Raw genomic sequence first — 27,462 nt, 5'->3', positions numbered from 1 at the left:
GATAGCCTTTTGGAATATGCCACTGAACTGGAATACAGAAAATAATCTGACTAGTTTGTATAGAGGGAAAAAGTAACTTTGGAATCAAGTGAATAGAAAGAAAGGCTAAAATAAAGCTTATATTACAGCACAGTCAGTGAAGAGTGGTAATAGCTGTGAAGTCGTTTGTCTTTGAACAGGAGCTGAAAAGCATGAATGGGTTCAAGCTAACAGTGCCAGAATGGCAACTCTGTGAAGTCGTTGTACACTTCCCATTCTTATCATGTAATTCCTCCCTCCATATGTATTTTCTTGTAATAGCAGTATGGATGCAAATTTCACTCAGGGGAGGGGTAGGACTGGGAGAGGCAGAGCATGCTTGAAACCTGATTTAACAGGACTCCATCAGAGTTGGTGTCAACCCTTCCATCCATAGGACTTGAAAAAATGATAGGTCTCTGATCATCTTCAATAGATTCTTCTCTCTTGATTTTAATTTAGGAATGTCTACAAGCATCATAACAATACATTCTCATTTTCACCTAGTCAGTGCCAAGCACAATGAATAGAAAATAAACAAAATCACCGGCAAGTAATTGCTGTACCTCACAAACAGAGCACAGAATTGTTAGTCACAATTAAAGATAACAAAAGCAAGACTCTTCATCTAGAGAACCTGTGAAATTGCTGCTTGTGAAGCATCATTCAATCCTTGTCCTCAGCTAAATATGATGGGAAATGAAGCTGCTCCACCTCTTCACTGAATAAAGAGCTTTCAGCCTTTAATACAACACACAACCAGAGTCACAGCTCCACTGATGGATTTTGCTACTGGGAGGGATGGTCAGTATCATGTCAGTATCAGTACTAGGGATTTTGTATTATAGTATGCCATTGGTGCTCTGTTAGTGGAAATATAGTGTCAAGCTCCAGACTCAAGGCTGTACATACTGTTTCTCTTATCACTTCATTATGTACAAGAGACAACTGTTATAAAAACCAATAAAGACGTACATATCCCAACCCAGAAGACAAGACAGTCATACAAGTCCCACGTGTAATTCAGATTGAAACATCAGCCAATATGGCAGGCATCCCAGGATCCTAACTTATAAAACAAGTACTTCACAAAACAAGACAGAAAACTAAAAAAGAGATGAAAAGGAAATTAAATACTACCCTGAGATGAAAAGGAAATTAAATACTACCCTGACATCTTGGAAGAAGGCAGCACCTCTCCAGGACTTCTTCCTGAATTCAGCAGGGCTCCTTGCCTTGGTTGGATAGTAAATGCAGTTTCATAAGTCCATGCGTGCTTGTCTGTAACACAACACAGTTTTTTCCATAACCAAAATACATTTTTACTTTCCCTGACTAGTGAGGGGACAGCTCACACTGATGTTACTCACTCTTTGCCTCACAAGAAGGTTTTAATATAACAGTGGAGGGAAAGTATAGCTGGTGGGAAAGGAGGTAGAAGGGGAAAAGAGGGAAGTAAGTCTGAGCTTACATAGGTCCCTGAATGGCATTTTCTTCATGTGTTGGTGAAACTGGACCTGAAATCTGCTCTGCCTCCCAAAAAAAAAAATCAGTCTTTATAATGAGAAAATCTTGTTTTGGTCACTCTGTCTTAAGCAGAACATGATAAAAATGATACGACATAGGATCCTCCTCAGAAACATCGTTTTGTGTCAGAGGATCTCATAGTCTAAACATTTCCTATCAGACACTTTATTCTTAGAGGAGCCTGGCTTTCTGCAAAAGCCCTTTGTAGTCCAGCTGGATGTCATTACATAATTAAGCATATGAGCCAGGAGGTAGTCTTGAGCATGGCAATTTTACAATGTAGAGATCAAAATGTTATTCTTCCTTTCAAAAGGTCTAGTGCCATTGGTTGTAATACCTTTATGCAAGGGATCAAATACAGTATTGATTATTCCTTATTACCTTTAAAGAGGTCAGTCAGCTTCTGGAATTCAGACGACTTCTGCAGATCTGAGGGGATATAAGGCCTCAGGGCTTCATGACTCATCTTGACCTGAAACTTTTAAATATCACCTGCTGTCTGGATTGTTCCTGCTTGCTGCCTGAGATTTCAAAGTCTCTCTCCCCTTTTTTCTCCCCAAGGCATCAGTCTTACAGACACTGCCAGATGAAGAGAAGCAAAGAATGCAGAAGAAAGTGAAAGTGAGAAGACCAGGAGTTGGGAGCCCAGCTGGTATACAGCTGCTTTGCTAAGATGGAAGTGAAAATGAGGATCATTATTCTGGTTCTCCATGCATCCTACTGTGTTTAGTTATTGCATCACATAGAAGATGCAATGGACATATCCTGTGACTAGCTACATTGTGCTCAACATGGGTTAATTGACTATTCGATATTCTAACACAGGGAGTTTTTCAATCTTTCTGTGCCGATTTGATCTTCAGCCATGTTTAAATGAAGGAATCTTTAGATGAGACTGGGGATGTCATTATGTGAAGACCCTGACAAAATTTAATATGGTATCTTTATCAAGTTAAGAAAAAAAAAAAATGTCATATTCATCTAGACACTGTCTACAAAGTTTCCATTTTCAACAGCATAGCCTGTATGTTGTAGAATAAACCTCCAAGAATGCTTTTTTGGCAGATGGTTAAATATTTAAGTAGTTGGCCACAGATTTTTTAAAATTGAGATAATTAGAAGACTTGAAGCAGTTAATATTTATTAGTCATGAAGAGTTTGACAGATTGGATGTTTTCCTACCCACACATTTTTTCTTTAGCATAAAAAAAAATATACATATAGACATTGTATATGAAACAAGCACTTATATGGAGGCAGAAGTAGAAGGCATGGACTTCCCATGTTTCTCATTATGACACACGGAGACTAGTGGCTGCCATTTAATCCAAGAACATGACAGAAAACAACACGGAAATAAAAAGGTCTGTGTGGGAATATGTCCAAGTCTGAAACCTAAGGACTGATTCTTTTGCACCACTTCAGCTTTCGTTATAAATTATAGTGTCTCTAGCAAGGTTGCAGGGCTACTCCAGTCACCAGGGATTATGAGACAACCTATTTTCTATTCGATTTGCCCATTCTCTTGATCTTCTTTGCAGGAGAGTAGATGCATGGAGCAAAGGCAGACCAGCTCTGTGGCACTCCAGAACTGCATAGAAGACTACTTAAGTAGTGACTTAAACCAGCAGACTGGAGGCCAAGAACTGACAGATTACTAAGGCTTCTCCAAGGACCAGTTACACCTGATATGTCCTCTTTTATGTGTCCAGAAATCTGACTGGAAAGAAGCAGTGAGACATTTGCCTGGGCTTGCTACCTGCCTCACAGACAGGCCCGAGCAAAAGCAGTGACATGCTTCTCACTAGGCTGCAGATCCAGCTATGCTGAACGCACCAAGGAACACATCTCAGCACTCCCCATTCCAAGTCAGGCCAATGCAACTGCACTAAGCCAACAGCAAACCCACATGGTCAGCAGGCTGGATGACATTAGGATGGACGTATGGGCACCTTCACAGCACATACATGGTAGGTCTACTGTGTTGCCCATCTGTTAAGAGTGTCAATACTTGCAAGTGTTTGACCACTATCTGTGTGTGGACAAAGCCTTGTGCAAGGGACATGCACATTGCTAATGTATACTAGAGCAGCTGCTTGAAACTGCTGCCTTCTTTTGTAAGATTGATGCTGACTTTGCCAGTGATTCAGGAAACACATGAAAGTAGAACTAGTGTTATACTACGTAACTGACTGGCTAGAAAGAGATGCATCTCTATTATATCTACATCTCTTTTCTTAATGGCACTACTGAATGGTCAGTACATGCCCCAGTATAAAAATGTCCTAGGTTCCTTTACATTCAAAGGCAAATAAAAAGTAAAATAAACCCAAATAAGCCATCTTAGCAATGACATTTGCATGTATCCACATGCAGCATTAGAAAGAATGGGTGCATAGGATTAACTGTGGCAGGCAGGGGATGGGTGGAAAGGATTTTCATCGTGTTAACCCAACAAGGACAAGGGCAGACTAATACAGAATGTACCTGCTATAACCATTACCTGGCAGAAACCAGTAGGGCAGGACCAACTGCCTTGGCAGGCTGAACACAGTCCTGATCAGGAGTCACCCCCACACTGCCCTCAAGGGAACCCAGGAGACAGATTGGAAAGCAGCCTTGGATACTGACCTCTGCCAACGCTGGCTTGCTCTCTAAGGGGATGGTACCTAGAGCAGAGTGATCCCCCGGCTACAACCTCTCATCACAGATGAAACCACTGAGGGGATTTTTCTTTATCCTAAGCTACCTTTAAGGTCCATCCCTATTGTATACAAAAATGATAGGATATTCTTTCAGGTTTTTTCCCTGTATTAATATTATTTTTGAAATATTTTTCCCAGTGCCTTCTTTTCTGACAATAGCAATTCATTCTTTATTTATCTCATTGCTATAGTGAGACCCTGGAGGACTGGAAAACTGGTAGGGTTACTAGATACAATGAAAGCAAAACCTACTTTAAATGAACAAAGGCTCAGAAGTTTCAAGCTTTCCTAGGCTTTCTTTGATTGTTAAAAAGCTTCTTGGAGGAAGTCTGTTAAAGTTTCAGTATCTTTTCTCTTCAAGGAGGGATCCACAATCCTCAGATCTAAGAGCTCCAGCAAGACTTACTGCAAACCAGAGGACAAGACAAGAATAGAACCTAGCAATAAAAAAGAAGCCGCAACCTTTTAAAAAACAAATATCACAGGATTCCTTTACGCACCATAAAGAAATGAAATGGAAACAAACCCACATTGTTTCCTCTTCAAGTACCCAGAAGAAAAATCTGCACCTTAAAAAGGTTTGACCTCAATATAGGCCATAATGTAAAAATGTGAGGATCTTGGAAACTTGTGCTTTTCCTGGATTAAGGCCCAGATTTCGTAATATATCTTGCCTGTTACTATTTTTCTTGCTTCTTCCAAAGTAGAAAAGGCTCTTTTGAAGAAACGTGTTTTCTAGACACTTTGATACAAAAAAGTTGGGGTCTGTTGAAATGCTTCAAGTTTGATATATACACATATAGTTGTAACACTTCCTGGATATAAGCCAGCTTTGCCTGTCTGAATCCAGTTCTTACTACCAATATGTTGTGAGAGTGGTCTCTAGACAGAGTAGTCTCTACCCTGACATGTAGAGTAGATGCTAGGCCAGATGGATAATACTAAGACTTGCTGTGCCTTCATCTTCTTCACCACAGTTTTAATGAGCAGCACCTGAAAGAATGTATGACCATGTTCAGATGTTCTGCCTAAGTGAAAAAAGCACTGCTAGCATGCACTGGTAGAGCATCACATCTGCTTGGAAAAGGAACTTTGTTTTTGCTTACTTCACACAAAGAAATCTGTCAACAGTGTGATCCAGAGATTATCAATGGGATGACTACACTTTCAAAGGCCATTTTGCTGGGCTGGCCATAATGTGCTTTCACACACTGACCTGCTCTTCTGTTGTTGGTGCTCTCCAGGCTGAGCTGAAACTGTGATTACAAACCATTAAGCCTACTAAGCACATGGGTTGTTGTGTACATCTCTTTGCTTACTCTTTTTGCTATCTATAGAATATGCATGCAAATAGTTCACTATATGCTATTTCATATTATTTGACTGAGAGCATCAGATCATCTGAGTCTGATTACTATTTTCCTCCAGATATACCTCTAAATCCAGCTAGAAGAGGTCCAGCCATACAATAATTCATGTTTACTGGGCCCCCTAAAATTAAGTCCTGGTATATCTTATCAAACAATCAGCCATGAGAGAAAGTTTTCCCTACTGGAACATACATAAGTCACTAACTTTTCTGGGTATGAATTGAAAGCAATTCCTTCCCCACCTTTCAATGTTTGCTCAGGTGCAGTTTGGTTTCCACATGAACTGATTCTGGAGAACCTGCCTCAACCAGCAAGCTAACAGAAGTCACCAACCAACTTACGCTGACTACAAACAAAATCCTCATCCTGCAAGAGTGTTACATGAAAGTACATTACACAAAACCATCTTCATATTTGTGACTTATTGTAAGTCCTTAGGTAATTTGCCTTTAAGGATGACTACATTTTTAATCAATGAGCAAGGCATGCAGTATGTAAAGTTCACGCTAGCTTGAGCGGCAGCGGACTGTGTTTTTCCCCTGGTGAACAACCCCCTTGTAGCCCACGAGCTTTAGCTGGTGAGGTTATGCAGCCTGCCTATTAGGACTGCTCTCAGCCACATGCCTGACTGCACTCTCAAGTCTCCAGGCCAAGAGTAAACTTTAAAGGAACCCTGCCAACTAAATGTAAGCAGGAAACAAAGACTGTATTTTTAACCAAAGCAAATGTGATCAGAAACGTTCTTTTGATGCTGGTACCAATAATTATTTTTATTATGTTGCACTCAGTAAAGATGGATTTTAATCGAATTTGAATATTAAAATATGTCATGAAAATGAAGCTATCTGAAAATTAGAACTGATCAAATTGTCCACTGGCCATTGCAAGTAAATTAAATACATTTTACTAGTGGCAAAAAGTAAGCCTCATTTCAAAAGACAATAAAGATTTTCTGTGCCAAATGTTTTATAGTCTTGTTTTGTCGATCTTACAAGGGGAAGAAAAAAAAAACAAAACCAAAAAAACAAAACGCCTAAACGGTGTGGATTATCTACCAAAGGCAAAGACAAAACATTGCAGAAAGGTCATCCCAGATGAGTTCCAGTAAACATTTTTTATCATATCATAGTCCAAATAGACTACAGCAGGTTGCAGAAAACATATTTGAGGAATGACATAGAAATCTGTATAGAATGTACTTAGATTAATTCTTGTACTCTCTCCATTTTAAATATAATTGTTTCAGTCCTCAGTTCAGATAAAAGAATGTTCCAGCTTCACAGTTTAACTGTTCTGCTGGATTGGGACCCTACTTACAATGAATCTAACTGCACAGACAGATTCCAAAGAGGTTTTCTGGATTTAAAAATGTCAACAATTTCAATTCCTTTATCTTGTTTTTCTTTCCAGCATTAAAAGCAAGTGGCACGCAGACTATTAGGAAGCTTCTCTCCAGTGCTCAAAGGGCCTTGATTCTAAACTTGTCATGCCACGGGACAGCTAAAAGCTATGACAGGGAGATGGTCATATATTTATCAGAGCCTGCCCAGAGCTTCTAGTGCAGTCTGGGCAGTACACTACCAAGAAAAAAAATTAGGGTGTCCAAAACAGATGCTGGGTTACCTCCTACACTGCACCAACGGATTTCTTGGAAACAGATCTTGTGGGAATGCATTGGATTAATTTCTCTTGAGGCCTCTTAACACCCTCCTGAAAATCTCAGGTATGCACTGAACAAAAGGGAGAACAAAGCATTCTGCCCTAGAAAGCCCTTTGATCAGATGAACTTTTGCCTAAAAGAAAAGCTAGAATGTGACCATTCCAAAGAGATCCTGGTAATTTCTACCATGATTTCCATAACTCAATGCCTTATAATTACGCATTTCAAAGTCACCTGAAAGAACCAATAAAGTCAGATTGATTATTTATATACATCACTATGAGACATTATCACTCAATGCTGCCAAAGCCAATTCCATGCCAGCCCTTGATCTAAAATTAGACTAAGGACAAGGAAGTGTTCTTTCCTCTACAATGATCACCTAAACCCGAATGAGCCAAGAGAGGTTGAGAGTCTGAAAAGCTGTCAGTACCAATGGGTGATTACTGATGAAAAACCTCATGACAAACAAACAGGCCCCTCAGGACTTCCCTGAGAACATACACAAATTTCAGCACCCAGTAAGCAAGGTGCTCATAATACCCACTAGGGATGAGACTTGAAATTTACTCAGAGAAGGCAATTAGGCAGGAAAGAAAGACACCCAGTGCAGCAGCTTGAAACACTGAGAGTGGTTCTGGTTCCCCAGAAACCATAATCAGCCATAACACAAGTAGGAAATATTCTGCACTGGCCTCTTCTCTCTACAGTTGCTCCTCCGGGAAGAACAGAGATCTCACAGCCTCAGCCCCTGCAGTTCTTCCCAGCCTGAACAGTGCAGAAAGTTTCAGCCCTGTATCCAGGCGGAGGTAGCGCCAATTAACCGAGCTCATTTCTCAGAAACATGCATGCCATTTCACAGATACTGAGTGGAGGTCAAGGAAATGTCTTTTGGCTCTGACTTCCACAGACGGTTTTAGCATTTCTTCACACCCATGTGATTGCACTTGGATGTGAGCACTTGCTTTAAGTCGAGTCTGTTTGCTGCTCTGTGGAAGGCAATCCCTTCCATATAATCACAACCTAACATAAATGTAGGTGAGCACTAAGCTTCCACCACAGCTACTCCATGTGGGACCACCTGTGAGAGCTTACACTAGGCAAAGGATTGTCCTCATCCAACTTCACAACTGCTCAGCCTGCTACCACCTTAAATTACAAGATTTGTACATGTGTTATGTAGGGACATATGCCTCATGTTATTTTCTATGCAGGCTTCATGTACACACAGCATGCGTAGGCCTAGATCCATGAGTGTGTGTGCATGTGGATAGATAAACAGATAATCTGGAATCATTTCAAAGTAAGTGAAACATTTTTTCTCTTTCGTTCTTTCTTTCTAGTTGTTTCACAACAACTTGGCCTTGGGATCTTCCAGGGAGCTGCGTGTATGAGTGACATACTTGCCTGTTTTTACAGCTCCTGCCTTATGTCAATTCAAGCATCTTTCCTACACCTGGAGGAGTTCAGCAAACATCAGCTCACAGGTGTCACCCTCCATTGGCTGAAGGCTGGCTCCAGAGAGTCTAGCCAATATCTGCTTTGGCTATTAACAGCCTTGGAGAGGCCAAGCTCAGTGTGTGGGGAGAAACAGGGGGAGGAGAGGTGGAAGGAAAAGGAAGGGGGGGGGGTACATGTATGTGCATGTGCATTTGCTCCTGCTTTAACTTTCCATCCATTTAAGAGTTTAAATACTAGTCAAGCACTTAAAATAACATTAGGACACATTCCAGCTTTCTCTGCCAGTCAGAAGGAAAAAAATGTTTGAAACCCTGCATCTCAGCACCCCAAGGGCTTTATGATTTGTTAGGTTTAGTAGTTCAGAGGATTAAAAAGACAGAAATATTAGTAGAAAAAGAAGAGGAAAAAGTCAATGTATTCACTGAAGCACATCTAATGGGTTGCTGGGCCACAGAAGAAAAGGTTCTACTACCTGACTGAATCTTATTTGTATTTCTTGCTCCACAATAAAAAATAATTTTCTAGACATTCCCCCCCCCTTTTTTTTGCTATGCTAGTCACATTTCCTAAATCCTTTATCAACGGCTGCTCTGCATATGAATGGGCTGTAATTGAACTGTCACATTCATGAAGGTCAGTAACCTTTCATTAGGAAGAATGTGTCTTTCTTGATAAATTGGAAAGTCCCTGAGGATTTGAAAGCATTTTTTTTTTTATTTCACTCTTTCAAATATACCTTAAAAATCTAACATAGATCTTTCTCTTGCTCTCTTTTCATAGCACTCTGACAAACCTCTTGTCTTTGTCTTTGTCATAGGCAGTTCCATGCAAAATATTCAATCACAAGCTTTCGCTATGACCTTCTTAAAAGCAAAATGGGAATCATCAGCACCCCCCCCAACCTCTTGCTTTGAATTGCAGATAGCTGATACGTCTGCTTACAAAAGAAAAAAATAAATAAAATGAAAATTAATAAACAAAAGCAAAACCTTGAGATAAGAGTTTTTGTGGTGTTCTTGCTTCTTCAGACTAGCTTGGGTACCTACTGTAAAGTAACAAGTCAAACTGTGTTGGTGCTAGTATATCTTTTTGGTGTGGCTCTTTATCTGCAGACATGGACAGGCAAACACTTCACGTGGTGACAGGCTGTATGTGAAAAACAAATTGCAAGAAAGAACTGTGCTTAAAAAAATACTTAGTACTGCAGCATTTTTCAATCTCTGCCACAGGCTAGCTCCATACAACACAGTCTTCCCTATCTAAGGAAAATAAGCTCTTCAGAGGAGTGTTTTTGCACCTTGGTCTGCACCCTAACGCAGCAGGGTCTTTAAAATAATCTGTGGCTGCCAAATTCATAACCACTGCCAGAAGCTCAATTCCTCCTCCAGATTTTGATCAGAAAGCATGTAGCAGGATGCATGGAAATGTGTTGAGCTTCCCACCCTTACCAGTGCAAAGGTTCCTTCAGATGTCTTAAAAATACTACCAAGGCTGGTGATCACAGGGACAGAAACCATCTGTTCCTGTAAATCCCAAGACTAGGCCATGTTCTAGCTAGCTAAGCCTAGGGCCTGTCTTCAGTCAGTTGACTAGTTTAATGTCAAGGGGTCAGAAAAAAAGGCAGCTTGGTGACTGTCAGTCATTATCAGGATAGCAACACCAGCATGAAAAAGAGGAGTCTTGATAAATGGAAGAAATCGAAGAAAGCATCTGGCCTTTCATGTTAGCTGGTCAAATACTTCAAGAAGTAACATGAATTACATGAATTACATGAATTACTGTGAGAAGACCATCCTTTATAGTCAGCACCAACAAAATTGTGGTGATTGAAGATTCACCACTTTAAGATGGAATATAGAGGGAAAAGGAACAAGGTATAATAACAGAACAGCTGGAGTCCTTTAATGGTGCAGGCCACACTGGAAGCTTTTCAGCTGGAAAGACGAAAGAAGCAAAACATTTCTTTTGATTTTTGCAGGAATAGTTGAAGAATGAATGCTATCATTAATTAGGCTTAACTTATTTTTCTCAAGCCTTCTCTCAACTAGTGGACTTCCATTGAGTTTATGTGCCCAGCTTTGAATGGGAATCCTTTATGGCAGTGCCACAGTATGGCTCTTATATTAGTAAGGGAAGCCATAAAAAAGACTCTCCCAAAGCAAGAAAAGAAAGGTGCTACCTGACTTCCATATTAATGTCCTTCTGCAGCAGCAGGAGTGTGTCTGAATTTATATGGAGAGGCTTTTTATTTAAAACTGAGATGTCCTCTTACACTCCAATTATGCCGCTTCTCTGTAGACACAGAATTCACGGTTGAGGCTAGCCAGGTGTGTTCAGAAGCATAAATCAGCCTATGTCATAATCAGAATTCTCTCAGGCACTGTTGAGGTGTGGGTACCTGTGATAAGAGTGTAAATAAAAAGACCAGCCTTCATTAGTGGCTAAAGGTATGTGACAAACACTACCTAGGACCCTAAAACAACAGAAAGGCCTTCAGAGACCATCACTTTCAGTGCCAAGTTCAGGCTGCCCAATGGAAGAACTTGCTTCAATGGCATCTAAGGTCAATAAGCAAGGAGTGATTCAGGCTCCTACCTTTTGTGAGCAGCAGTCACAATGCATCAGGCTGGTAAGACTTTCTCTACCTTGCCTAACTTGCGTACCAAGATGACTTTTTTTCCACTGACTGCAAAGGGAGCCAAGGTCTAGCAACTTGGCATAACAGGCGGTCAGAATTGCTCACCAGTCTCTTGACCTGACATGCTGTCATTGCTCCCATGTTCCATAGCAGGCAATGGGAATACAGCTCACAGTTTCTAGCTCTCAGTGCGATCCTTGCACTCTGGAATAAATAGATAAATCGAGTGGTGCTTTCCAACCGTACATCCAGAGATGACTCTGTAGTGAGCCCTAATTTGAAGGCAAGAACCTGAGTGCTTCACTGGGGAGAGAGACTAGTAAACAAAGGAGAAAAGCTAAGTCATATTTTATTGTAAAGCACAGCTTGTGGACCCATTTTCCCCAGAGTTAATTTGGAGATCACTGCTGTTTTAATCTCCTGCAATGTATGTGGGTGTGCAAGTGATCAGGAGAATGGCTTCATGCAAGAAGCCCAAACATTCAGATTCTTTCAGTTGCCAAGAAAACAGAATTAACTGCCAGTCAAATCAATTCAAGTGGAAGTCCACAATCTTGGGAAAGAAATCTCATAAAATTAAATATATTTAAAAATATTTTCCAGCATGCCTGGCTCAAAATACTGCTGGGCCAACACTTCTTATGGTGCATTGTTATTTCTCAGATGAAAGGTTAATAGCCAAGTACATGTGCGGCAACTACTTACTAACCTCTGTTGAGATTCTATTCTGATTCCAGCTCCTGTGGCCCCTGTCCAGAATGTCCAAATTTCTTTCCTCAGTTGAAACTGAAGGTAGCTCCCTGTATCTCAGTATTCAGGTTCATACACAGCTAAAACTTTTTTGTATATCAAGGAATTCAGATTTCATGATTTCAGTTCAGGACTGTCTCAAATGAAGCTCTGATAACTGCATATGGAAGAAGCAACAGAGTGGCATATCACCTCATTATACATATATATCTCCAGACCAAAACAATGAGGCTTCTCAAGCACTCTTCACTGTGTGTAAAGTAAAAGGTGGTTAGAGAATTTGTTTAGAAGTGTGTTAAGCATTTTCCAGGCAGGCTGTGAATAAATCCATTTTACCACTTCATGGCTTTACAAAGAAGCCCATCCATTAACATGGGAACCCTCTTGTTTGCATTTCTTAACAGCTGACATTTGTACCTTTCCAAGGAAAGTGAAGGGCATCTCATTGCCTCATTGTTTAAATCAGTGTGGAAATAATGGGGATGATAGGGAATTGGAGCTAATTTCCTTTGTCTCCTATTCAGCAGATAATGGTGGTATGTGCGGGATGTTAAAGGCCAGGCAGAGGAGGTGACCTGAAGATGACTTCATTCTTAGGAGGTTTATCAAAGGCTCCTGTCAGTCAAATGCATGCTGAGAGATTGGGGACTGGCCATCTGGTCCAAAGTTAATCAAAGAGGAAAAAGAAAAGTGAGGAGGTGAAAAATCCCCCTGTCAGCTTTGTGCAAGGTGGAGGGAGATGCAGATAGAAGAGGAAACGCCTGTGCTTCAGCAGCCCAGCACCCAGGCTGGCTGGCCATGCTGCATGCAGAGGAGCAAACACAACAGAGTAGGGTGAAGGAGTGTGGGGGAAATAGGAAAGATAACATTGTTTTGGATTTTCACTGGGATGATCCCACACCAGTTTTAAATGGCAAGCCTGAAGGTCACTGCTGCTGTTAGCCATGCAGAGCAGAGGCACGATTGTTTCACTTGTCCTCAGAAAAAAGGGGGAGTGACTGACTCACAGTAGGGAAGCAGTGAAATATAAAACACAGGGTTTTCTGTCAGCGAGCCAGCCTTCTTTCCTTGGAGTTTTCTTTCTGGAAAGCAGGAAGAAGAGGTACAGCCATGCCAACTTCATGCCCTGCAGACATAAGGTTACCCAGCTCCTCACCTTCACCCCTTCCACCCACTGGGCTCAAAACCAGGTGTCCTGCAGGCACTAGCTGCTTCTGAGGGATTTGTGTAATTGGCCTATAATGGCTTTCCTGTCAATACTGACCCCTGTACAGTTTTACAATGTGTGGAAGCTAAGAGGGGTATAGAGAGGGGATTTAACAACAAAGGGTTTGCTTTACACTGAAAAGGTATCACATAATGCTTGTAAGTAAGACTGGAGACACCAGACAACTGAAATACTGTTTAAATGTGCATTACGTAAAAATACATGATTTCACCATAGATGCATTCTGAAGTAAAACACCCGAGTGTGACAGCCTGTTAGTCTCATTTCCGTAAGCAGCCCTGCTCAGCTGCTCAAATCAGCTAAATAGAGATGTATTTTTAAAACTACAAACGTCCAGATTGTGAATCCCTCCCTCACGCTGGCAAGTAGTCATGCTAATGAGTAGTCTCTTCGACTCCAGGGGAAAAATTATTGCCAACAAAGGTTTCACAATTCCAGCCCTAAACATTTCTAAAATGATTAATCAATGTGAGCTGACTTGAAAAGAAAGGGAAAAAAAAGAAGGAAAAAAGACAAGAAAAAAATATACAGAGAGGGGAAGGCTCTTCTGAAGGGCTGCAAATTAAGGTTGATCACTAAGAGATGTTTTTCTGGACATAGGCAGAGCAAGGGATGAATGTGCTGCCTCAAGTACACACACACACACCACCACCGCTGGACAGAAACATGCTAAAACCAGAGAGAATGAGAACAAAAGAGTTTGGCTGCTTCATATACCTGGGGGCAGGATTCACTTCTCCATTAAATTTCCATTCTCCTTCCTCCTCAGGTCGAGGTCCAGTCAGGCCCCCATGGAGAGGAACATATGGAAAACAGTGGCAGTGAGTTCTGCTCTATCTGAAGCTTTGCTGGGCTGAGCCACCTCTCATGCCCTGTTTGGGAGCATCACCTTGCATGGCCAAGTGCTGTAAAACAGAGCTGAGAATAGCAAATGGACACACACAGGGCTTTAAAAACCAAACGCAAACCTTTACAAACCCCTAACCCCAAAGAACCTCTGCTAAACAGAGGATTTCAGCCAAGAACACACAGCTCTGTCTGTATATGCACAGTATATACACAGCTACACAAGGCTTGCTGCCCTCATATTTTCAGTGAGTTTTTAAAAGAGCAAAAAACCTGATGCACACTAGGTAGCTAGAAACAGGCACAGACAAAAGCGTGGAGGTTGGAAGGCCTTGGATTTTCTTGCTGCTAATGGCTGATATGACCCTTATGCATGGGAATAAAAGTAATTGAAGAATCTCATGGGCATCAAACATGCACTGGAATTTTACTTACCCTGACTTGTATCTGATATCTACTGAACTTTCTTCCCTGTGCTGTGGTGAGTTCAGAAGGGAGGGAGTTAGTAGCAGTAAATTTTGTTTTGGTTTTTTTATCTGCATAGCTCTGCATCTGAGAGAAATATGACTAAGAAAATGATCTTTCCCAACCCCTGGAAAGAAAATGCAGCCATGTGGATCCCAACATAAAAACAAGCATTGGCATGTCTGAAATGCTGTGCCTGCTATAATTAAAACACAAGCAACTACAAAACAACTCTGCTTCTTTCTTTACAGCATGAAACCTGCTTTTAGAAATGGCCTGACAGAAAAGTCAGCAAGGAAGTTTCACCAGAAACTTGCTATCCCCTGGACGACTTAGGGTTTTCTATCAGGCAGCAAGACATTATCATATATTTGATTCCCTTTGCCCAGTTCATACTGGATCTTACAGGAGGAAAAAAAGCTTTAGACTTAATTGTGTCTGCAAGGATTCCTAGTCTAACACATTGTGTGGATACACAGGCGTGAACACACTTTCTTCAGCATATCCTCCTCCTTTTCATGGGCTTGAAGTAATTTGGCGTGCCAAGTTAAACAATGCCTTAAATGAAACAGTAGCTCCAGTTTCTTCCGTGGCTGAGATTGTTTCCAAAATCAGGTAGGGGATTTAGCTACACAACCCTAAAGTGATGGAGGATAATTGACTACATCTCCTTGAAGAACCTTTTCAACTTTGTTAATACTGAACAGCCAACACAAGCATGCTGAACACACACTTTAATGATTGCCACAGCAATAATTCACAGAGAACCAGTTTTCCTTCGAAACACTTTAGAATAACAAGGAGTTGGGGGAGGGAAGTTATCAGGGTGCTGGAAAGCACTAATACAATTTATTAGACAAATCCTGTGTGGATGCAATGGCAGGTCCGCTATCAAAGGCAAAAACCTTCAGGCATTTTACATCCCATAATCCCAATGAAAGCCTGTTTTTGCAGATACCCTGCAGTTCATGAATCACTGGCTATAGCATACAAAATCCCCTATTTAAGTAATTACAGTACAATACACAAATCTGCACAGTAGCTGATGTTATATAAAATATTCCAAGGCAGTCTCAAAACCACAACATTAGAGAAAAAATCCCAACTGGAAACAAGTGTCTTTCAGTAAGCATATTTTGTGAAGTGGGGGATGCTCTGATCTAATCATGTTAGGCCTGCCCTGCTGACAGGAAGAGGTATGGCAATACAGGGATGCAGGTGAGCTGTAGACAGAGAATGGCTTCTGCCTACAGACATTGTTTTCCATGTGTTTTCATTTGGACTTCAGCACACCCTCAATCTCCCCATTTTTACATTGTTGGCTGGTTTTGTTATCGCCACCTTGGTTTTCAAACATCAAAGAACACAGAAAGATCTCAGATCTCAATCCTGGCCTTGGCAACGCATTGCTCCAATATTGGGTTGGATTCCATTTCTTCAGCAGAATGAACCAAAAGCCTGGTATTTTAAGAAGATACCTAAATTCCATCAGGCAGTATGAATTCTCATCTCTGCAATCAGTTCTGGTTTATATCCGTGCCTGTGCAGTTCAGCTTCTATGTTCAGCAACAGGGAAGATAGGTAGGCTTTCTTTTGCGAAGAGCCCTTAGTTGCCCAACTTTGGTTTCACCTACAGATGACATATTTCACCAATCTTGTACCCTCCAGTTGGTCTGTAAGTCAGATTTGCAGTAACAAGTGGATGTCATTTTTCCAAGTCACTTCCAGATCAGACTAGCAACTTTCAGTCATACCCACATAACCAGAGCACCAATGAAAAAGGATAGAGAAGAGCAAAATTGCATTATGATGTACAGAGCATGATAAATGTTTTCAGTTCAGATTAATTAGAAAATATGTTCTACTTCTAACAAATTAAGATCTAGCAAAGGTCACAGCAGAAAAAAAAATCTGAACTGGAAAGTGAACATTAATTTACTCGTAAGAGTTTGCCAACTTCCTCTCTCAGAAATACATAGTTCTCCTTCAGTGGAATTCATGGTTTTAGAAATGTTGATCTGAATGAGATTTAGCATTTTCAGATATCTCCTCACAAGGTCCAGCTCTTCACTGCGAACTTTACCTTCTTGTTCTTGTTGCGAGGAATCTGCAGAACAATTGGAACTCGCAAAGAGAAAAATTATAATGGCTTATATATGTCAATTGACATTTTGGAGTTGGTTTATGAACTAGAAATCTTTCTCCAAAGTATTTCACTACAGCTCAATAAAACGTTACATGCTGGCGGAATTTTATCCTGTTAAAGTTGGCAAAGATTTCTTCACCAAAGAGTAAGTTTTGCTCAGGTTAAATTTACTTTCATACTCCCCCAAAAATCAGTGTAATTGCTCAGGTGCAGGATGACAGGCTCCTAAAATAGTCCAAATCAAGCGACCCACAGCAACCAAGGCATGCACAGCAACTACACACTGAAACCAGGAAGGAACAGCAATTATCATTTCATGTGAAGGTTGTCTGTGTTAGGTTTGTGTGGAGCTCCCAGAGCAGGCTGTTAAATTGGACATAAGGTTTTGTTTGAGGAAAGGCAGAACCATGATGCAGAAGGCTTTCCTGATTTAGGTGTGCCTTTTGCTACAAGCATCAATCACAAAGAATGCAAACGGTTTGAGTTAAAAACGCAGTGAGGAGTTTGGCAGAAATTTGGACTGCTCCGTATGTGGGATGCTGTGATTCCTTGAGCTGCAATTCCCTAGGATGCATTTCACCTAGCCAACACCTGACAGGAAATATTTAGGAGGTTGTAAGTCTTTAGAAGAAAATTACAGCAGAAAGTGGTCCAATATAACAACTAAAACATAAGAAAAAGGTTTCTCACAGTTTGTGTTCTAGGTGCCCAGCTGAAATCCTGGCTCCATAAAGTCTTTTGCTGTGCACTTCTAGGAGACCAAGTTTGTCAAAGTCTAGCTAGCTTTCATATATATTTGACTAGCTATGTTACCTAGCATCATAGTCAAAGAAGTATAGATTCGATCTCACTGTGAAGAGCAAATACAGTTTTCCACCAAGATGGAAAACTGTTTTGCATAGCCCTATGTACCCCATCAGACAGCCATTTAGTTTTACAAAGAAAGTGTCCCCATCCTTTTGTTGGATTGGGGGATCCCCCAACCCATTTATTGGATTTATTTGCCAGAGTCGAGGAGGCCAAACTTTGAGACTATTTCTTGACATAGTTGATGTGTTGGTGCTGATTTTGTTTTTCTCTGAAGAGTTTTATTGACTCAACAGAATAACTAGATTTTTGATTCTGAGATCATATTGCTACACCATGACAACTGATTTGAGTTGCACCACGGTATCTAATCATCCCTTTTCATATGAATATAGTTCATTTTATGGCATTATTTTAAAGAATAGAGCAAAAGATCCAGCTTTATGAAAAAGGGTAGTTGTGGCTGTCATGCAGATGTTTTCCTAAAATAACCTGACTGACAACTGAAGTGGTGGGAAAGAAAAGGTGCAGCCTATTCACTTCTACCATTCTATGTCAGTTTAAAAAGCCAAATTGTAATTGTAAAAATTGTAGCAACAATATAACAGAGAAGATAGCCTGTATCTTCTCCTTCTCTTCTCAGCATCTAGGCACAAAACCCAAGAAACAGAAACAAAAGTTTTAAAAGCAGGGATTTTTATTTTTTTTTTCCATGAGGCACATCCAATGCTTAATATCTGTTTTTTTCCTGTGTTCATGGTCAAACTATCAATGTGAATGAGCACTGAAATGAGTACGCATCCTGGTACGGTGGATGAGTACATGATTCATGAATGAGATTAGACCAGAGCTTCCAGAAAAAAAAATGGCATTAATCTGGGCCTTTCTTATACTTCCTCTTAGCAGCCATCCCTCCAATATCCAGAGAATGAAATGATCATCAGAAGAAAATAGAATAAAAAGAAAGATAAAAAACCCCACAGCTCTGCTAATCACTTGGAGCAGTTCTGCATCCCAACTGAAAGAGGGATTTGGGGTCTATTGTGGTGTATTATGTGACTTCAGGAAAATGAGATGGGAAGGTAAATATACAAAGTGGGATTTAGCAAGGTGCTGGGTAGAGAGGGACAAAACCCCTTCTTATAGTTGTCAGTGAAAGGAAGGGTGACACTCTTACAGAGTTGGAAGAGGTCAATAAATCACCATCCTTATCTTGCAAACAGAGCCTGTGACTTCAAAAATTAGCTCATTTATTCTGCACAATTAAATTTATTGAAGTGTGACAGAAAAAGTTTAGCAGTCGCTGATGCAGAAAGGCAGCAACAACAGAGGCAGGGAACTGACTGAATGACACAATTAGTTGATTTTCATTTTATTTATCAATATAAGTATTGAATTGTATTTACCCTGTTTCACAGATTTTTACCATTATTACAGCCTGGGCCTCAAGGGAAAGAATTAGTTCAAATTTTCAGTCTAACTTAATGTGTTATAGAGCTGCTAATAAAAGAAAAGTTCTATAAAGTGCTACACAATCCTGTATTCAATGTCACCCCACCATCAGGCTCTGAAATCCAGAATCCGTTCTTGTAAAGGGAGTAAATTGAATATGAACTGTGAATGCATTACATTTCCTAGATGGCAACCGAACCTGTGTTTGCAGGATCCCACCTTGATGCTGTCTCAAAGGAGATAAGATTCTTTCTGAGTTTTAAACTCAGGAATATGTTTCTTTCTTTAAAACAAACAAACAAAATACAGAACCCACCCCAAAACCTCACACTGCACCCTCTATGTCCCCACTCCTACTTCAAGCTTCAGTAAACTTATTTGGAAATGTGAAAAGAGTGCAGGAATATTGGAGGAAGAGTGCCGTGCCAGAGGAGCAGCAGATTATTATGATTTTTACATAATATTACAACATGGATAACTTTGGTACAAACTGAAAAAATATAACTCCAGATATCTGACAAGATTTTATGAAACAAAATAAAAGCTGTTGACAAATTAGAAAAGGTACCTGCTAGCAAAAGTTACTTTTCTTCTTGTCCAGTTTAGAAGTATCTAGACTAAGCTGCTCTAGCTCACTTCTTGGCATGTCTTTTTGTCATTTACAGCATCTGCTTTGGTTTTGAACTTTTAAGAGACAGAATGAGAAATGCTGGACCTGACTCATGCACATATTCCACCCTTGCCTTCTACATACATGAGGAAGCAAGCATATGTTCCACAGTAAGCTGTACAATAATTCATGTCCTTTCTCACAGGTTCAGGAAATTAGACTACATGCTATTGCAAGTGTCTAACTTTTCCAATGTTTTCAAAGACCATTTCCATTGTAACTAGCTTATTCAGTTCTACCTTCCACATCCATTCCATAAAAATTAATGTCTTTGCTCCGAGAAAAAGATATACAGGCCATTTTTCTACATGTTGGTCAAAGTGTGAAGCATCGCCTAAAACAGTAAAAAATAGAGAGGGTCCAACACAATTCTATAGCTGTAATTAATAAGATTGAATATTATTGTTTACGATTAGTAGCCGATTTTTGGTGTTAAGATACTTCCAGAATTCCCACTGACTTAACATATTCTGTTACTGGGATCTTGATGCTGTGTGGGTTTGGACTATATAGTGGGAATTTAGTATATGACTTCTGCAGGAATGGGCAAAAGGGAGGTTTATGTCTTTAAATTCAACATGAACGATCTACAGAAAAGGGGATCAAAAGAAAGAAAACTGTACATCATACATTTTCTTGTGTGTGTTTATTTTGGATAAAGCCTGGAAAGTTGCTTCTCCATTTATGGAGAATTATATACCTCACTGGGGAGAAGAGTTGATGGAAACCATTCTGTAGCAGCACCATGCAGTGATCCACCTACCTCCAGAGACACAAAAGCAGAGGTGGCCCTGTCTCCAAAGAGCCTTCGCTTCAGCATCAGAATGGATATAACAAAGGGACAGATGGAAACAAAAAGGGATCAAAGAGCAAATGATAATTTTAATGGTTTAATTGACTGAAGATCTTTTCACTTCAGCCAAGACAAGCAGAATCTTTGTTGCTTTTGCTTGTATTCAGTGTCAGCAAAGGAGAACACCATACCCTCAAGGACTAACTTCCTATATGTCTGCAAAATTCAGCAAGGCTCTCATCAGTCAAGGGAGAAGCTGGACATGAGTGCAGGTAATGGGCTTCTAGACCTGAGTGAGTATTCAACAGTTCAATGACTACGATTTAACTGTTCTATGATACTTTTCACTCCAAGAACCCCAAAGAAAGAACATCTTTGGCAGGCAAAACAGATAAGAAAGGCTTTTGAACATAAACAACTGATTTTACTAGAATATAATTTAGAATCCTTAACTTCTCAAAGTTGTGTAAACTGGACTGACGAGATCAAGCAATTGCCATAAAATGGTTAACATAAATAAATTTCTCCCTGCACACTGCATCCTTACAAAGATAGCTTCCACTCGGTTTCATTCAATTCAGTCAATATTTGAACCACAGTGAGCCATGCACAGTCTGTTCTGGTCCCTCTGAAGCTTCTTCCCATCCCAGAGACACTTGATTGTGAGTCTGCTTCTTGCTTACCTCTGCTATCTCCCAACCTGCCCATTGGACTGGAAACCTCTCTTACTGAGTGGTTGCTCCTCCCTGTATGCCATACCTGTCTCTTCTGGGAAATCACCTCCTCCTTGACATGTATAGAAAGGGTAGGAGGACCAATCTTCCTCTCACAAGGGCTGTGATTGAGCTAAATATGTCATTTTAAAAAGAAATCTCACATAAACTGAGAACAAATGAAGCAGACACTGTCCATCGGATCTTGCCATTATCCTCATTTTCCAATTGAGAGACAGGAACTGAGAAAGTGAGACATCCAAGATAATAAAGATTACTGGGAGACCTCTGCCTTCCCAGGTGCCATGCGTGACTCTTTGCTGGCTTAGACAGCATGCCACAGAGACTTAGACGAGTCCATTTTAAAGCCTTTCATGTGCTCTCATGGAGCTTAAACATTCAAAAGAGTATTGTTCATGTGTGTATATAAAGCACTGGGCTTGGTCCATCTGGTGTACGAGGTTTTGTGTCTTGAAAATGTCAGAAGCCTGGAGGATGCTTTTCTTCATGTACAGCAATCAAAGCTGCTTTGTTTTCTCTCTATTTCCCAAAATAAAAGCTTAACCAGGGCATTTTTGCTCAGGGATGAATTTGATTTTTGACTGACTTCACAACATTCCCAGATTAACCCTGTGGACTGCTGTACAGCCGTCAGGCCTCTGAGCTGACTATTCATTCCATACCGATGTTTTCTGTATAATTATTTACCCATGAACAGGTCATAGAATCCCTATGGCAATATTTTCTTCCCTGTTCCACATGCAGAATCATTAGTCTAAAAGGCAATATGCCTCAGGTTTCCAGACTACTCACCAATTCATCTTTTCTTTAAGCTATATTATGCATAAGTATTAACTTGCATCACCAAAGCTGGAGAAAGCCTGTCCATCTCTTCATAGGAAACAAATTAATTGAATACAATCAATGATAACAAAATGCAGAGCAACCCTGAGTGTATGAAGTTCCTGAGCCCCTCCTAAGCTTTCCAATTAACAGGGGCCCAGAAAGCAGTAAAAAGCAGTTCTGCAAAGCACAGGGAGCAGTAATTTCATCCTTTTATATGTTAGTTTTCTTATTAAAAAAGTGAAGATTCACCAGCTGGCCTGAAACACTCAGCACTCTGGTGCTACAGGAGGCTGGCAACTGGCATTACTGCAGGCCTGAAACTGGGTGAGCTGGAGGAAAGGGACATGGCTTCAAACTTAAAAGGGTAAACTTAAACAGGGGAAGTTTAGACTGGATATAAGAAGGGAGTCCTTTACTGTGAGGGTGGTGAGGCACTGGAATGTGTTGCCCAAGGAAGTTGTGAATGCTGGCGGTGTTCAACGCCAGGTTGGACAGAGCCTTGGGTGTCATGGTTTAGTGGGAGGTGTCCCTGCCCATGGCAGGGGCGGTTGGAACTTGATGTTTTTAAGGTCCTTTCCAACCCTAACTATTCTATGATTCTGTGATCACAGAAGTGAATCAACAGCATAGAAGAGTGTTCTCTAAGAGGTAGAGTTGCACAGTGTTTCAGAATGAAGAAACACACTCTCCATATGGTTTCTGCTGGATTGAAGAACACCTCCACTGGGACCTGTCCTGAGTTTGAACACAAGAAAGCTCAGGTGCTACAAAAGATGGCTCATCTCTGGCAACTCCGCCTTCTCCAAGTCTTCTGCCCACCACCTCCTTTGCAGTTTCACTCAAGTTATAAATAGCTCTTCATGACAGATCTGACCTTCACCTAGACTGAGCTTAGCTGGTGGAAAGGCAGGTTACTGCTCCTTCAGAGCTAGTGACCTGAACATGACAGTGGGCTATATGTTAGTTGCAAGGGACAATAATTGGAGCCAACATGACTGAGAGTGAACAGGTAGCTGGGCCAGGACCTGTGTTCATGACTCTTTCCCCATGGCTCTGACGAGACTATGCAGAGCAAGATAGACTCAGGGCTTGTACCACTGCTTACACAGAGTTTGACAACAAGAAATATTAAAGGCATGCAACCTGAAACAGCCAAGTTACAACTACAGATTATTATTGCTAGAAGTCAGAGCCTAAAGGAAATGAGGGATAAACTCTGGGAAATGAACACTGAAAACCTCTGTGGAAAGTGGTGTTTTTTTTCCTGTGTCTAACTGCAATAAGCCAATACAGATCAAATAAAATGCTCCCTCCCCAGCTCTCAGAATCTTTGAACAGTAGGAAATTCACCAGTCTGAAGTTGAACAAAAAAATGCTTTGAAAGGAGTGATGCAACTCGGGTAGTAGGCCAATACACAGATTTTGAAAGAGGAAACACCATATTTAATGTCATTACTTGCCTTTATACCATCTAAGATGTCAGGAGATGTTTTGGCCTCCTGTATGCATCTTGGTCACCATAAGCTGGCGGTCAGCAGAGCACTCCATTGCTCAGTGAGGAGGTCACAAAGAAGACAGAGCCAAGCTTTTCACAGTGGAGTGTGGTGGGAAGATAAGGCATAAATTGCAACAAGAGAAGTTCAGGCTGGCTATAAGGACATGTATTATTTTCCCCCAAGGACAACCAGGGAGGTTGTGCAGCCTCCCTGAAGGTTTTCAACGACCACCTGGATAAAGCCCTGAGCAGCCTCGTCTCATCCTATAGCTTCTTAGAGCAGGATGTTTGAATAGAGACCTCCTGTGCTGCTTTCCAACCTGAATTATCCTATACTTCTACTGGCACTGAAATTGTTTGCCTACTGCCTATTCACTGATCCTGTATGAGAAAAGAAATCAACTCCACAATTGGTAGTAAGGACTCTCACTTTGTATTGGAATATTTGGGTTCTGGTCCCTTTTGTAATAACCAGTTAAGTACCACTATGATTACATTACAATTGAAATTAAACGTAGAAGTGTAATACTCTGTGTTAATACCCAAGCTGTACTTCAGTGTGTCAACAAGCAATTTCCAGCACAGAAAAGTTTTCATCCTTTTCACTGGCATACATGCTGCACACAGTACTGTGTTTTGCTACAGTGACTTGTAGGAATTACAAATACATGCACATGGGAAATAAAGCTTCATCTTCTGTGGCTGGAGCTGTTCAAATATCCAAGGTTCCATCAGAATTTTCCAGCTCAGTGCCATCTTCCCTTACATTTCTGGGGGATGAGAACATAAGGAAATGCCATTCTTTTTACAACTGAATCGTGCTATTACTCCAGCTACTTCTGAGATATTGGTACTGTTTGTTCTCCTAGCAGCAACTTTGAGGAACCTGAATAGTCACATATAGCTCAGATAAAATATAGAAGAAAAACCAGCTGAAATCTTGGTGGAGATTTTAATTATGAATACAGAAGGTAACATACATTTTTCTTCAAGTCCAGAATGCCCAGCCTGTACAGCACAGCAAGAATTTCCAACCCTTCTTAAGTAATGTCATTGATGCTAGATATTTAGTGCAATGATTTCAGCAGTGAATGTCAAATCTCTCTCAAATATTTGCCTACTTTCTAGCTCGTAAATTGACAAGTTTTAATTTAAGCAGATATAAGTGAAATCTGCCACAGCACATGTTGGTTAAGATATTTAAATGGTACAGGCCACAATGAGAAAGACACAGAGCACATGCAATCCTCATTAGAATCAGTGTGGCAGGGGCTCTTCTCATTACAGTTATTTAAACAATAAATTAATTAAAAATTCTTCAGAAAGCCCAAGCCCAAAACTATTCAAGATGTGTGGGAAAAATGCCACACTCTTGCAATCTGCTCTTCATGGAAAAAATGGCAGTCCTCTCTTTTCATCTTAATTCTCATCTTTATTTCTCTTTGCCCTACAGAACACCCATGTGGAGTACATAACACAAAACTAAGTAAATGAGTCAATGGAAAGTGTGAAGTTATTAATTCCTGCATCCTAAGTCTGAGCAAGCTCATGTCAATAGACCCCAGCATTGTAGGTAGTGGCAAACTTAACTGAGGGTCTCATTAAGTTGCCAAAATAATTCCCCAGTCTTTCTGACATGAGTCCCTAATGTACCATGAAAGTCCATACTTTTTTTGATTTGTGTTTTGCCCATCCTTTAGAGATACAGTAGGCTTCATGCGACAGACGCTATGTCCTTTTTATTTTACTTCTCTCAGGAAAGCACTGCATACAAGCCTACCAGCATATCAGTACCTATTTCTATTCTCTCCCCACAGTTCTCTCTGCCTTTTGAACTTGTTGGCACATTTCAAGTCAACTTACTACAGGACTAAGAGTTAAAACATGAAATTCCACAAATATTGTGAAAGTAAGAAGGCAGTACAGAAAATAACTGTAGTGCTCTTAACAAAAGAGACCTCGAGGAAGAATTCTTTTCTCATACTTATTACTCACCAGAAAATCCCCAAAGGAAAGCGCTTTGAAGAATTTCCCAGCCACAGCCAAATCTTGGAATAGAATTCATACCTTCTTAGACACAGGATAACTCAGTCACAAGATCCAAGGTGAGAGAAAACCAGGCTTCAAATGTGCTGCTCATTAATTCCAGCCATCAGACGCTGATTCCAGACCTGCATTTGGATAGAACCAATTGGTTATTTCCATCTGTCAGTCCCTGGAGGACAAACAACTGAACCTAAGCCTGCAGTTAGATGCCCACAGTGCCACTTGGATGGAGAGGCCTGACAGCAAGTATGTGATCTTCTGTCCCTTGACTAACCACTATGTCTTCCTCCAGAGCATTTGCTGAGACATCATTAATTCATCTGCTGACCATGTCCAGAAATATAACTGTCTTAACTATACTGGGACAAAGTCTTGAAGCCTTCATACCCGAGAAGCAATTTGGGATTCATGAACTAGGCCCTCTACTGCTGATGTGCACTTAGAAACATCAGCAAGTGGCTGGTGAAGAGGACATAGTCTCATTGAGTTTGTCCTGCTATGCAACCAGCAACAGCTCAGTTCCCAGGGTTGATCAACGCTGCACATGTGGGACTCTCTTTATTGTGTCTGGTCACTTTCTGCCCAAGGTGCCTACATCCTAGGTAGCTTTCAGAAACATTATCTGAAGCTGCGGGAAGTGGAACTGGCAGGTGTTGATAATGATTAACTACAGATGCCCTGTTAATGCCATGCTGAGACGATCAGCCAGTAAGTTCCCATCTGAAGTGCCTAAGAAAATGGAACATAACTGGAACATGCCAATCTCTCTCCACTGACTGAAAAGGCAGTCTAACCCGTTAAAAGCCTGATACACAGGTACCTTTACAATCTGTCCTTCAAACCCTTAAATGTCCAACTCACTTCTGAAAGTTTTATTTTTAATAAATAATCCAAACTTGTCAGACTCAGAATACAGTTCAGACTCTATAAATAATGCCCAGATCTTTACGTTATAAATTTAGTGCAGAATTTCAAGTCTTTTCAGATGCCAAATGCTTGCAGCAGAAAGCTTTTTAGATAATAGGATCTTTCTTGTATAATACATTCATAAATTTCCTTCAGCGTTAGAGGTGTAGTTCAAAGATCATTTCAACATTGCTGATTAGTTTCTTAATTACATTATTGTGTTTAAAAAGGGATAAATAAATACTGGTCACAGATTAAGGGGAAGCAAAATTGGGTCGCAGAACTTGAAAAGGCTGCTCAATGAAACAAAACCAACAAAACACTGTATTTTTCTTTCTGGAAAAGTGTGTTCGCAAACAGTCAGTGTGATCTACCTCCCTCCCAAGAGATGGAATGGAAAGCCTGGACTGAGCTTTCATAAAAGAAGAGGTCAATCAAGGGTGTTTTGTAAGGTGGGGAATGAGATTTACAGCAACATAACCAGTTGGCCAGTTCATCATTACACACTACACATGTCCTAAATTAAGAGAGCACGAAGCGGGTGGATACATTACACTGTTCCCTGAGAAGCATATTGGGTGAGTTGTTCCAGCTTTTTGAGACTCAACACCACATCTCCCAAGAATCTGTAAATCATCAGCAGGTGATATTTGTTGGCTGTCACAGCACGGACAGTCAGAGCTGGTTACAACTTTTACCAGGCATTTTCTGATCATGTTTTTAAAGTTCTCTTTTCCAGGAAGCTGCAAAACAAACCACAAACCAACAAGTAAAGTAGCACAGCAGAAAACAAAATTCCAGAGATAAGAGACATTCTGATAATATAGTCTTTGACATTTGTTTGGGAGCACTGCTGAGTTAAATATCAGTCCTTTACCAGGTTAATAAACACGTCTGCTCTCTCTCTCTATTCACCTACA

General features: G+C 40.6%; 1 long non-coding RNA gene across 1 annotated transcript; it reads right to left on the bottom strand.

Annotated features, from left to right (window-relative positions):
* Positions 1-1,173: 1,173 nt before the first annotated feature.
* On the bottom strand, positions 1,174-25,739 carry LOC133208386 (uncharacterized). The gene is made up of 5 exons (XR_009724347.1): positions 25,658-25,739; positions 12,085-12,286; positions 11,337-11,583; positions 10,921-11,139; positions 1,174-1,299 (listed from the first exon to the last, which is right to left on the bottom strand). It is a non-coding gene; the product is annotated as an uncharacterized LOC133208386 (long non-coding RNA).
* Positions 25,740-27,462: the final 1,723 nt, after the last annotated feature.

The sequence above is a fragment of the Neopsephotus bourkii genome, unplaced genomic scaffold (genome assembly GCF_033783945.1).
Source record: "Neopsephotus bourkii isolate Nb327-2 ecotype Australia unplaced genomic scaffold, CSIRO-AGI_Nbou_v1 NB_272, whole genome shotgun sequence".
NCBI classification, from domain to species: domain Eukaryota; kingdom Metazoa; phylum Chordata; class Aves; order Psittaciformes; family Psittacidae; genus Neopsephotus; species Neopsephotus bourkii.
The sequence above is the reverse complement of the archived record's forward strand: the minus strand, read 5'-3'. Positions and strand labels throughout refer to the sequence as shown.